The following is a 12,685-nucleotide window of genomic DNA, read 5'->3' on the forward strand; positions in this document are numbered from 1 at the left end:
TTTTGTCCTTTTTTTCATCATCATGGTTTGCATCCCCCAGTGATGCTGCTGAAGTTGAGAGGATGCTGGAGAACAGCTTTCTGCCCTCTTCACATTCTCTGTGTTCACACAACACATTTAACCAAGTCACTTAAAGTGCTAGCAGATGTATTCACACAATATGGTAAGCTCAGGTAATGGTAACCTTAGCATGTATTTATGGGTTTTGGCTTAGTGTGTTGTACAAATTCACCTCCTTTGGTTATTTTATGGTTCAGTAAAGTATACAAACATAGAAAATCAGTTAATTCAGTAACCAGCTTAAGCACTTCATTTAAAATAGCCTCTGTGTGTTTTCCCCCGCCTCCCTTTTACTGACCAGCAGTGTTGACATTTTTCCTTCTGTTATCTTTTATTAGGGTTTTGGTCATTTTATTTAACTAAAGAGAATCTAGGTAATGGCAAGAAGAAAAGGGAGCTGGACAGATTCTTTGTCCAATCCTGCTGAATTTAAGAGCTATCAGGTAGTCTTCGCTTAACCACCATTTGTTTAAGTCATGACAGCCTCAGAAAAAGTGCTTTATGATCTGTTCTCACACTTATGACCAACGCACCCCCCCACAGTCACGTGATCATGATTTGCAACCTTAAGTGAATCACCGTGGTCATTAAGCGAATTATGTGGTAAGCAAATTCCAGCAAAAAACATCCATTGGGGAAACTGAATTCTCTTAATGACCACATGATTCGCTTAATGATCGTAAAAATGGTAGTAAAATCTGGCCTGGTCACATGGTGACTCTCTTAACAACCACCCTGCTTAACAACCAATTTTCCAGTCCCTATTGTGGTTGTTAAGCGAGGACTACCTGTACAAATCAGCATTGGACAGGAGAAGAGAGAGCAAACGATTACCACTTGTTCCCATTCTGAGGATTGTCTGAATGCTTATCTTTGTACTGGTACTTATCTTTGTACCAGTAATGTAGTGTTTATAGTTTATAAACTATTCTGCCTTTTTAAGAAGCATAAATAGTTCTATTACGGAGCTTCCTCTAGATGAGCTATATCATAGAAGGTCCACCTAAGCTCAGCATCTCTTTGGAATGTTTTCAGACATTTTCACTTCATAATGGGGTCAGTTAGGAAATTCCAATGATCTGATGAAAGCCATCCATTCAGTAACTGTGAAGAAAAGCTAGGAATTTCAGAATCATAAATGAGCCCTCAGCTAGCCCACAGATGCAACAGTTGTTTCCTAAGGCACCCACTACAAAAATGCTAATCAGTGCTTCCTATGTGCCCCTACTGAAGACTCTCTGTAAGCAGAGTAAGACTTTCTTTATTAGAATAAGACTTTCTCTTTGTTCATTACATCTATTATTGTCCAGAATTATTTTTTTCTCTTCATAAAGGTAGATTTGAATGTGGGCTTTGTAGTCTTATTTTAGCACACTAATCACTACCCACACTGACTCTTGCTTTTTCTCCAGTGACATGCTGGTTGGAGAACTGGTATAGTGCAGTGCTTATGATGTTGAACTGAGGCCAAAGAGACACAGGTTCAAATCCTGACTCTACTATGGGATTCAGTGAGTCAAAAAATATGCTTAGCCAGGCCAGTTAAAAATCTAGCAGATATATTTGCAGAATGCACTAAACTTGGTACCAATTTTTTATAACTCTGCGTGCTGTGAGAATTCATCTAATTAGTTTGTGGTTCAATTCTGCAAGCCTAGAATGTGGGTAACCTATGTTGTGTGGTCTTGGCTACTGGCCAAGTCACTTTTCCACAGACTGATCTAGATACTAGGTTGCTGTTGTGAAGATAAAATGAGGGAACGTGCCTATTCCCACATCTATCCTATAGCTCCTAGAAAAAAGGTAAGTGTGTGGGTGCAGTGTGTGTGCAACATGAGTTCCATTCATTTGAGTAGGAGCTACTTTCAAACCAACTTCCTTTTAAACCATGTGCCCTTATTTAATATGATTGTCTTATCTTAATTCTGAAGAAGGAAGGCCAGGCACTTCCAATTTGGAAGCTGGCTGGCCTACCATCACAGATGTATATATACACTGCTTGTAGGCTGCTCCTTTTTCTTCAATGCTTTGAAATTTGTTTGCATTTTTATAATGGATAAAATTGTGGCCTTTAAAACTGTATTGTAAAGTAATTATTGGAATCTTTAAGCATTGAAGAGTATAATACCCTGCTGGAGGTATTAAATTACATACCTATACATACAACACATTAAAAATTGTTGGAATCTTTAAGTATTGAAGAGTATAATACCCTATTAGATCCATGTGACCTCCTTCCTCTGCTCAAGGGGTCCTTCCAAAGTTAAGTTTGCAATATGCACCTATCATAGTAGAAGAAAAAATAAACATTAACTTCTCCCAGCTGCACCTGTTGACTTATACAGAATAGGACCCTCACATACCTCATAAGGGGGGGGATACCCAACAAAACTCTTGGCCGAGGCTGGTCAATAGGCATACTAGAAGTTATAGCATTGTTCCCCAAATGTGACAATTTCCAGGTGTGTGGACATCAACTCCCAGATTTCTACAGCCAGCATGGCCATTAATGAGAATTCTGGGAGTTGAAGTCCACATACCTGGAAGTTGCCAAGGTTGGGAAACACTGAGTTATAGCACAGCCAGGCTTTCTTTCCAAAATTATACTGGCAGAAATTAGAGCAGATATATACCTGCCTGTACAAATAAAGCTATGATTTCATCTTTCTGTCTAAGATGACCTCAGGAAGGATGGCTCTGTTCACAGAAAAGCACTGCATCTGTAAAACAGAAGTTTTCTGCCAGATATTGTTTGAGGTGGGATGGATAGGAACAGCTTTTGGCATCTGTAGTGTGGTTTCTGACCATGTTAGAAGCAATGTGTGCTAAACTGAAGCATGTATCAGATGAAATTTATATTTTTCCTTCAGTCTGACCAAGTGGAAGATTTTAAAACAGCTACATTAAGTTGCTTTAAGATATTAAGGTACAAATGAATGAATGGAAAGGGATAACTATAGTAACTTGTGTTGGCCTTTCCCCCCAGTTTCCACTTGTATAAAAGTAGAATTTGAATAGAATATACAATGTACAGTATAACCATACATGGAACTTGGGGCTAGTTGTGTGTGGAGATTTTGTTCAATCCACATTTTGAAGTGAACCAACCTGATCTACACCTCCCTATCTGATATGTGAATTGGAATGCAGTTTTCCTGTGGAAATTGTATTTCACCAATTTCGGGATGCTCTGCTAAGCTTATATTGTTACAGATAAATATATTTAAAATATTTACTTTGTAAATCATATTTTCCAGTTATACAAAGAAAGCTATGCCGATCTATTAAAAAAATGCCAAAATTCACAGTCAGGCAGTATTTTGTATTCTTTGGGGGTGTATTTTAACTGCTAATTGTAACTTATAGTCATGTACTTAATTTTGCATTTTGGCCTATTCTGTTATAGATATCTCTGGATGTTTCTTTCTGAGGAGCAATGTATAAGCAAAAATTACATTATTTTTAATTACTGGATTCAGAATATGCACACAGGCTTTCATTAAATGACACATTTGAACATGTAAAGGTCAGAAAACAACCATTCTTACTGCTCTAGGTTTGTTCTGCAAACAGCTGCTTCCAGAGGGATGACTGAATGATTACGTTCCATCAAGCTGGTGTCAACCCTTAATGACCACATTAGACCACCTTCTCCAGGATGATATGCCTCCAACCTGGCCCTTTAAGTCTGCCAGTGTTGCTGTCATCAAGTCCATCCGCTTTGTGGTTTGTTGCCTCCTCTTTCCTTCCACCTTTCCTAGCATTATAGATTTCCCAGGACAGCTAGATCTTTGCATACTGTGTCCAAAATATGATAACTTGAGACTGGTTATTTCTCCCTCAAGTGAAAACTGGATTTATTTATTCTTTATTTATGATCCATTTGTTTTCTTGGCTATCCGTGTTATTTTTAGAAACTTTCTCCAATACCAAAGTTCAAAAGTATCAATACTTCCTCAAATCCAACTTTCATTCCCATGGAGTGTCAGAGGGGAAATCAATGCCTATATGATTCTGATCTTTGTAGGTATAGACATATCACAGCATCTGAATATTTTTTTAAGACGTTCATTGCTACCCTACCAACTGCTAGTCTGTGCAATAGTTTTGAATGCTGGTTCCTTTACACGTTGATAGTTGACCCTAAAAGGCAGAAGTCATCCACCACTTCCATTGCCAGTTCTGACACTGGTTGCTATACCTATTGTCACTAGTTTGGTCTTCTTTATATTTAATCTTAGTTCCATTTTTTCACTGTGCTCCTTGACTTTCCTTACTAGGGCTTGCAGATCATTTCAGCTATCAGAGTAGCATCATCAGCATAGCGCAGATTATTTTTCTATATATTTTTATGTTTCTATCTCCAGTTAGAAAACAATGTTCATAGTCTTCCAATCCATACTTCCTCAATATATATTCAGCAAAGAATATATATATTGAATAAATAAGAAAAGAATATACAGCCTCATCTCATTCTTCTATTGACCTGGAACCAATCGGTTTTGCCATGTTCCATCTGGACTGTAGTTTCCTGCCCTGTGTATAGGTTTGCTATGAGGACCATGATGTGTTCTGGGTTTCCCATTTTCCTAAGCACATTTCAGTACTTGACATAGTTAACACAATCAAAGGCCTTGGTATAAATAATTAAGTACATATGGACTTCTTGAGTGTATTCTTTGGCTTTCTGAATGATCCACTGCGCATAACAATATTGTATCTTATTCCTTGGCTTTTTCTAAAACCAGCTTGAACATCTGGCATCTCCCTTTCCATGTAGGGCTCCATCTGGGTTGAATGATCCTAAACATTATCCAGAGGGGTAACTACTGTTTATTAGTCTGTTGAAGCAACGGTAACAAAGTATCATAGGGTATATTTACATTTAACAGTTCCTTTAAAATATTACTGGTAATCCAGAGTGCTCTGACAAACTAATATCCTGTCAGCAAAAACAAATAAAGTAGAGGTTCAGAAAACACAGATTCCTGTCAGTTGTTTTTTTTTTTTTAAACAAAGAAAATAATTCCTTTTTCCTGTGAAGTAATGAAAAGGAAACAATTTCTGGTCACTCTTAGGAGCTTATCTAAATTTCCTCCTATAACAGGGGGGCATGGTAAAGTATTATGGGCCATATAAACAGTGAATTCAGTGCTTCACTCAGCATACCTTTTGCCCAACTTTCAGCTGCCTCTTTTTGAACCTTTCTGATGTTAGAGTTTGTTTGTTTATTTATTTATTTATGTATTTGATTTAAAATATATCTCACCTTTCATTCGGGAGCTCAAGGAAGCATATATATTGTAGTGCTCTTTCCTCCCATTTACCCCTTTATAACAACCTTGGGTGGTAAGTTGAGCTGAGGAAAAAAAAAATGCCCCTTCAGGGTTGGAGTATTTCCTCCAATCTTGCAGCAGGAAATCCTAGAGCCTGTAGAGTGCCATCTCACAAGTTGTAGGGTATAAGATGGCTCTAGCTCTACTTTGAGCTACACTGAAGCCTAACTATAACTAGAGTTGGTGTTACGGAAGCTCAATGGGAGGTTCACTGGCCCTCAACAAAGTTCTTCCAATAATGATTTAACCCTCCTTCCCCACATCATTACTGTGCCCCCACTTATCCCACAGGGACAAATTGGGTGTGTCCCTGCAAATCGTTCAGTAGGACTCAATGCACCTAATTGAGTCTGGCAGTCCTAATACCAGCATTGGTCCAGATATCATCAAATCTTGTTCCTCCATAATATTCTTTCCCTGGATGTTAAATGGTTACCATGTATAACTTCTATATCACAGTGCCCAGCATCTATTAGGCACTGAGAATTAAGCATGGTGGCTGATGAGTGCAGTCAGGCTTCATTAACCATTTAACACTGGCTTCCATCCAAAAAGCATTGAGAGTTCTGAGTAGATTACTCAGGTGGAAGGAACAATTGTTAAATGCTTCAGGAGTTAGCTTCAGCAGAGGAGCTTCAGCATCAGGAGTTAGCTTCAGAACCTCAGGACTCAACTGGACCTAATGGGTGCAACTTTAAAAACTGTAATGCAACTTTAAATTCTCTGTGTTGGACAGAGGTAGATAAAAAAAGGTCTTCAGATGATGCTGAACTGTATTCACATCTTACAGCTAGTACACTAGCACATCTAGCTAGTGCAGATGGGAATTGGAGTTCAAGTCTATCTGGAGAGCTGCATATTGCCCATCCCAGGCAAAAGGAAGCCAGATGATCTGGCTTCTTCTCCATCTTACTGCCCTGTTCTACATATATTTATGCACACAGGTAGAATTCTACTTATATAACAGATGTGGGGGAAGCAGATGTCAGGGGAAAAAGAGATTTCAGCTCCTGCTAGATTATGGAATTTAAAGATGCAACTTGTCAACTTTATCACATAATTTACATGCTGGAAGTTTGGCTCTGCTTATTTCCATACTACCAGCACAACCCAGAAATATGAGAAATTACCTTATATTAAGGTAGGCATTTTTGTTCAATGTTGTTGTCAGTTTTGTTCATGGATGTACTAACTGTAGTCCCAGGGGCATATGTGATCTCTGGAAATTTGGAGATATCAGAATATCTCCAGAAGATGATTCTGAATGGTCATTTTTAATGTGATAGGTGAGGAAAATAATTAAATACATGAGGTATCATACAATAATTACATTTAATCAATTTAAATGAGATCAAATATATTTTAGTTTTTTGTCCCAGTCCCACTACAGATAGTTATTGGAATGTGGCCATTGGTGCTGTGGCCCAAAATGTTCTATTTATTAGATTTATTATATGATTGAAGTTATTATTTTTTATTTACTAGATTCAGAAGCCGCCTGATTCCACAATACAGGTTACAAATGGGGTCTTTCCAAATGATGGGAACTAAACCTGTAATATATTACATCCACAGCATAAGCTCAATGACTAAGCTACAACCTTCATATTAATTCTGTGTGTATTTGCTTTTCCAGAAGTCTGGTAATACTTAAGAAATCTATTCCTGAAACTATTCCATGTTTTATCATTGTCTCTCCTGCTGTATTGACTCTGTTAAAATACTGTTATCAAGACCTGCTCACAATTTCAGTCAGTTCTTACACATTTCCTTTCTATTCTCTGATCAAATAGGAAAGTGATTTGATATGCATAAAATATTTCAAGTGCAGGAAACATGCCAAAAGAGGATGTGTGAGAGAAAAAGGGTATTGTGCACTTTCAGCACCAAGTTTTCTCATGTCAGATATTTTACAAGATGGGGTATTACAGTACCATATATAGCCTACATAGTATCGGAAACTGAATCAAACAGAATTCCCACTAAGCCCTATTATTTGTTTGTTAGAATGAACTCTACCTTTGGATTTGCTGATTACATTCACTCTGTGGTTTAATTAAAGAGAAAAAAAAGCAGTGGGAAAAGAAAAAAGAAAAAAATACCAAAGCTTGACCCAAAAGGAGCAACAATTCAATGGAATGTTGACTAGTGATGTTGCCTAAAGTAAGATTAGTTGGTTGGAAAGTTGAATCTAGTAGATTCATTACGGTACTGGTTTCAACAGACCTTGCCTTCAATCCAATTAACTTTTGTCCCAGTCCCACTACAGATAGTTATTGGAATATGGCCATTGGTGCTGTGGCCCAAAATGTTCTATTTATTAGATTTATTATATGATTGAATTTATTATTTTTTATTTACTAGATTCAGAAGCTGCCTGATTCCACAATACAGGGTACGAATGGGGTCTTTCCAGATGATGGGAACTAAACCTGTAATATATTACATCCACAGCATAAGCTCAATGACTAAGCTACAACCTTCATATTAATTCTGTGTGTATTTGAACTTGAATTCAAAATTCAAACCAAGACTGATTACAAATCAACTTTATATATGCTCAGGATGTTAGCTGGTGCAACCTTTGATTTTCCAAAAGACAAGTTCCACTTGTAAAGCAATTGTACAAAAGTACTATTGCCTCCTTTCTTACTTGGGAGCTTCTACGTTGCCTCTAGTTGGTCGTTCTGTGTGTGTGTGTGTGTGAGAGAGAGAAAGAGAGAGAGAGATACAGAAAGCTGGTTCTTCCCTAATCCTGCTAGTTCTTCTTCAGTTGCTTGTCTAAAATTTTGAGTGATTTCAAAGTTAACATCTGAAACAATTTTTCTTGAATCCAAGAATACATTAACCCCATCATATTTTACCTTAGTTTACATATCATGATAATTCAGTGTACTATATATGTAATTGTTATGCATTAATTCACTGAATTGGGACATTCTTCTCTTTTTTTTTGTTTAGCTAAGGGCAGTAATGATTGTGGAAAAAATCAGTTTTCATGTTGCTTTGCATTCATCTGAAGTATGTTACTTCATGCCATAACAGGGCAGATTTTGGAATATTAGGAACACAAACAATTTCACTTCTAACGTTACACAATATTATTGTGTGATCCACATGGTGAGTGACAGATTATAATAGTTGTTAAGCTCAAAGTCTGCCTGAAGGCCATTGAGTGGCCCAAAGTTAATTTTATAAAATTTAGGGCAAAAGGAACAGGAAAGATGGCACTGAAGAAATGGTGCCAAACTATCACAGCTTTTCTGCATTCTTTGCTGTATGCAAAACTAGATATATCATGAGTCAATGTGTGTCAACGGAAGAAAGAAAAAAGTCAGTTTCCCTGGGAACATATACAAACAGAATATTGGTAAGGGAAGTTATTTAGCATATACGATACCTGCAAAGAAGAAAAGTCTCGGCTGAACTTGTATTTTCTAAAAGCAGACCAGGGAAATTGACAGGACATGAAAAACTGGGTTGCACAATGCCTGTCTTCTGCATTTGTGGGAGGGAATGGGTATGGGGGTTCCTCCATTTGTGACATTCTGCTACTTGGGAAGCTCTAATAATACAGGCTCTAGTGGAACTGACTGGATGGTTTGTACAACTATGCAAAAATTGATGTTTGATTGACAGTGAATGTTTGGTTATCCAGTTTTATTTTGGTAATCTTTGTGATACCAATGCTCTACTGTACCTTGGGAGCATAAATGGATTGGGGTTCTACTTGTGGACAGATTCTTTAATATAGGGAGTAAAGATGGATTTCTTTTTAATGATGGGCATTCAGATATTTGAACTGTTGGCAGGATTTTTAAATAAAACCACTGCTTATACAAATTTATTGTATTATTTATGTTTAAAAAATAAAAAAAATATTGTTGGGTATTTAAATCTGATATTTTTCTTTTCCTTTTATTTTTGGGTATATAATTCCTAGCCCCATCTCAAAAGTTTTACAAGAAATCACAATCAAAATCTCTGTCAAAGAGAAGAAGAGGTATATATACCCTGTGGTTTTAATATTTCTACCATGTAGACTTTTTTTAAGGCTCTGAAAGCCAGTTCAGTAACATTTACCCGAAATGAAAGGCAGGAGCAAAATATCACATCATGTAAATGATTCCACATGAAAATTGCATTTTGCTACCACTAAATGTGAAGAAGACTTACTTTAAAGATATCTCAGGCCAAAAATGTATTGATGAGTGGGGAAAGGAAATAGGTTATCATAAAAATATTATCTGTTAGAGTTACATGTAAAAGGTACTATTCAATTCATAATTAAGCATTTTTAATCCACTGAATGCTTCATGATAGGGTAGATGGAAAATGAATTACCAAAAAGTTGGTAACCTGTTTAATACCTAAATTTTGCTAGTCTTTCAAAGCTCTAAAACTGCAAATTATGTCAATAGTGTAGTGATCAATGGAAAATTCCATCAAATTCTCCTGGCATAAAAGGTTCTGCATATATTGGCAAGCTCAGATTGAAGATATGCCTTCTTATTTGCTTCACTATCTGTGCATAAGAAAATCTTGAATGTCAAAGATTAAGAATCTCTGTAGAATAAACAGGTTGTAGCAAAATTGGAAGCCAGCTGAAGGAAACCTATGATTAATATCCCTCTAATGAATTTCATGGTGCAGATATTTATTACATCTAGAAATGTTTAATAATTAACTCTCCTACTTGTGCAACTCTCTCCTTTCATTTTCCATTTCAAGACCATCCTGAAAATTTTGGCCAGGGCAACAATGGTATGCTCTCAATACTAAATTATTGTTATGGGCATGAAGGCTAGAGAAAATCTGAGAAAGAGTCTGCCAACTTTGAGGACCCTAATTTGTTGATATCATTTCTTTTTTGGTTGGGGTAATATGTTTCTTGGTGCAGCCTTCAAAAGTAGGTTCTTCAAAGTGCAATATGCTGATGCTATAATAATATAACATATTAACATATTAACAAAACATATGCTATAATAAATGCATCAATCTTAAAATGATATAAGATTATGTTGTTTTGGCTCCAATGGATTAACATGACTTTTCCTTTAAAGGTTTACAATGGAAGGTCCTACAATAAGAAACAAGAGCATGAAATCATGACTCAGGAGTAGCTTCTTCCAGCTACAAACAGATGCCAGAACGTGTTTGTATTCATAATGTTAACTACATAAATTATAAAAGTTTGGACAGGCTAAACTGGAAACAGATATTGGTCTTTCTCTGGACAGATTTCCACTGCTGCAATATAATCCTTCATCAGTCACGAGATAAATGCAAGCAGCTCAGATAAATTCGAGAGCCATAATACAGCAAAGAAGTACATTTGAAACAAGTATTCCTTCTTTTTCATGCTGAACTCTGTGCCAGTTTGTGATTATATTCATATTCCTGTAACATAATCCCCACACCAGTAAAAGTCTACATTAGACTCTGCTACTTTAGAGAATGGGGACTGAGAATAAAATATGCTTGCCAATAATTTCCACACCTAACCAGCTTGCAGGACCAAGATCAAATTATTTCCCATCCTTCATTATAATTTTTCAGTCTAGAACAACCATCCTAGAGCAAATGGAACATATACACCAATTATGACTCAGCTGTTGCCTCTTTCAGGTAGACTGTGCTTAACTAAAATTGCCAGTGACATCCAGCTTTTCTCAGGAACCAACCTGGAGGATAAAAAAGGAGTTAACTTGTGCAAGACAGGTCTGGTGTCAGCATTGTTGGGCACTATGCCCTTGACCAAACACTGAAGCTTCATCTCTCCTGTTGTTCCTCACTGAGTAAGTTAAGGGTGGGCACTATGTTTGCATTCTTGTCACACTGAATGTTTATTCTATGTTTTATTTCAACAACTGAAATCTCCTTCCCCCTTTCCTTCTGTTTATTTAATAGATTTTTTAAAACTTTTGTGATATGGACAGCTATATAAATGATTTAAATAAATCAACATTAAAAAAAAGCAAAAAAAAAAGCACTTAATCTTGAGACGCTCTTGAAGCCACAAAACAGGATGCATGTCGTCCATGATGATAGGCCTCAGATTGTTCACCTCTGAAGTAATCCATTAAAAAAAATAGCCTCCATTCACCTAACCACCTTCTTAGACTGCAAAGTGAGCTGGAACGAGGACATTCAGTAGGCCACAGAAATAATTGAGTAATTTACAAGATCACTCAGGAAAGATGGCTTCACTCATAATATCAACTAACATATGGAGCTAGCAATGATTTCATGTTAACAATGACTCTGAACAGTGCCTAAAAAAAGTAAAAATCATAGAGGGCATCCCAGGCCTCATACCATAGAAGCTTCCTGTCCCCGAACAATGCAGAGAACACAATAATTCACTGACTCAGGACTAGAAGTTGCTGCTGCTGTGTAGACATAGGAAAAAAACAGAAGGTCATCCTGCCACAAAAATCAAGAAACAAAAGTCTGTTTATGTGACAATGGAAAGGCTTCCAGGGTGCACGCACCCATAGATTACTGACAACTAAAAATGCCTAGTGCTCAAAAAGGGAATTCAAGTCACCATAAACTATTTTTCACAGTCCAATGAGAAAGGTGACATTGTAAACTGGTTGCTAACAACCCCAACTGTGACCGTAGACTGCAGATTTTGCACACGGAATTAAGAAACTGTTAATCTTCTACCTGCTACTAACCCCACAGTAAGTGGCTCTGCAGTTTTTCTAAACACACAAATATCCAACTTTGCTAATTGGTTCTGTAGGGATTCGAGTTATACATTTCTGGCTATGAAATAATTGAATAGCAGGTTATAGCCAGTCTATAACTTCTCTTCTCATTTCAAAAGTGCCTCCCATAATTGATATGCCATTACTGGTCTAGGTGGCAGAATTCAGAGACACCACAGGCTAATTATATCTAAAAGCAATATATCTAAATGGCTTTCTTCAAGAGTGCCTTCCCTAATTAAAAATGAAGGAAAGAAAGAGTAGAAAGTATACAAGCCACAGAAAACTGAGTAATCAGCCTCTGCAAATTAAAGTATACCAATTTTAATAGATGATAGTGATGATGATGATGATGATGATGATGATGATATTTTATTATTACACTTTTCAAATGTTCAAGGCACTTCAGTTCTTAAATACTAAAAATAATTTAGGCCATCAAGTCCAAACCTTTGCTAAATGCAAGAATCCAAATTAAAGCATCCCCAAAAGATGATTGTCCAGTCTCTGCAACCTGAACACATCCAGCAAAGGGAAGTCCACCATTTAATTTCACATACTGAATCTAGCTGC

This window comes from Python bivittatus, unplaced genomic scaffold, assembly GCF_059951505.1.
Source record: "Python bivittatus isolate LINGU-HERP-01145 unplaced genomic scaffold, Pbiv_v1 ctg000980_np1212, whole genome shotgun sequence".
Taxonomy (NCBI): Eukaryota; Metazoa; Chordata; class Lepidosauria; order Squamata; family Pythonidae; genus Python; species Python bivittatus.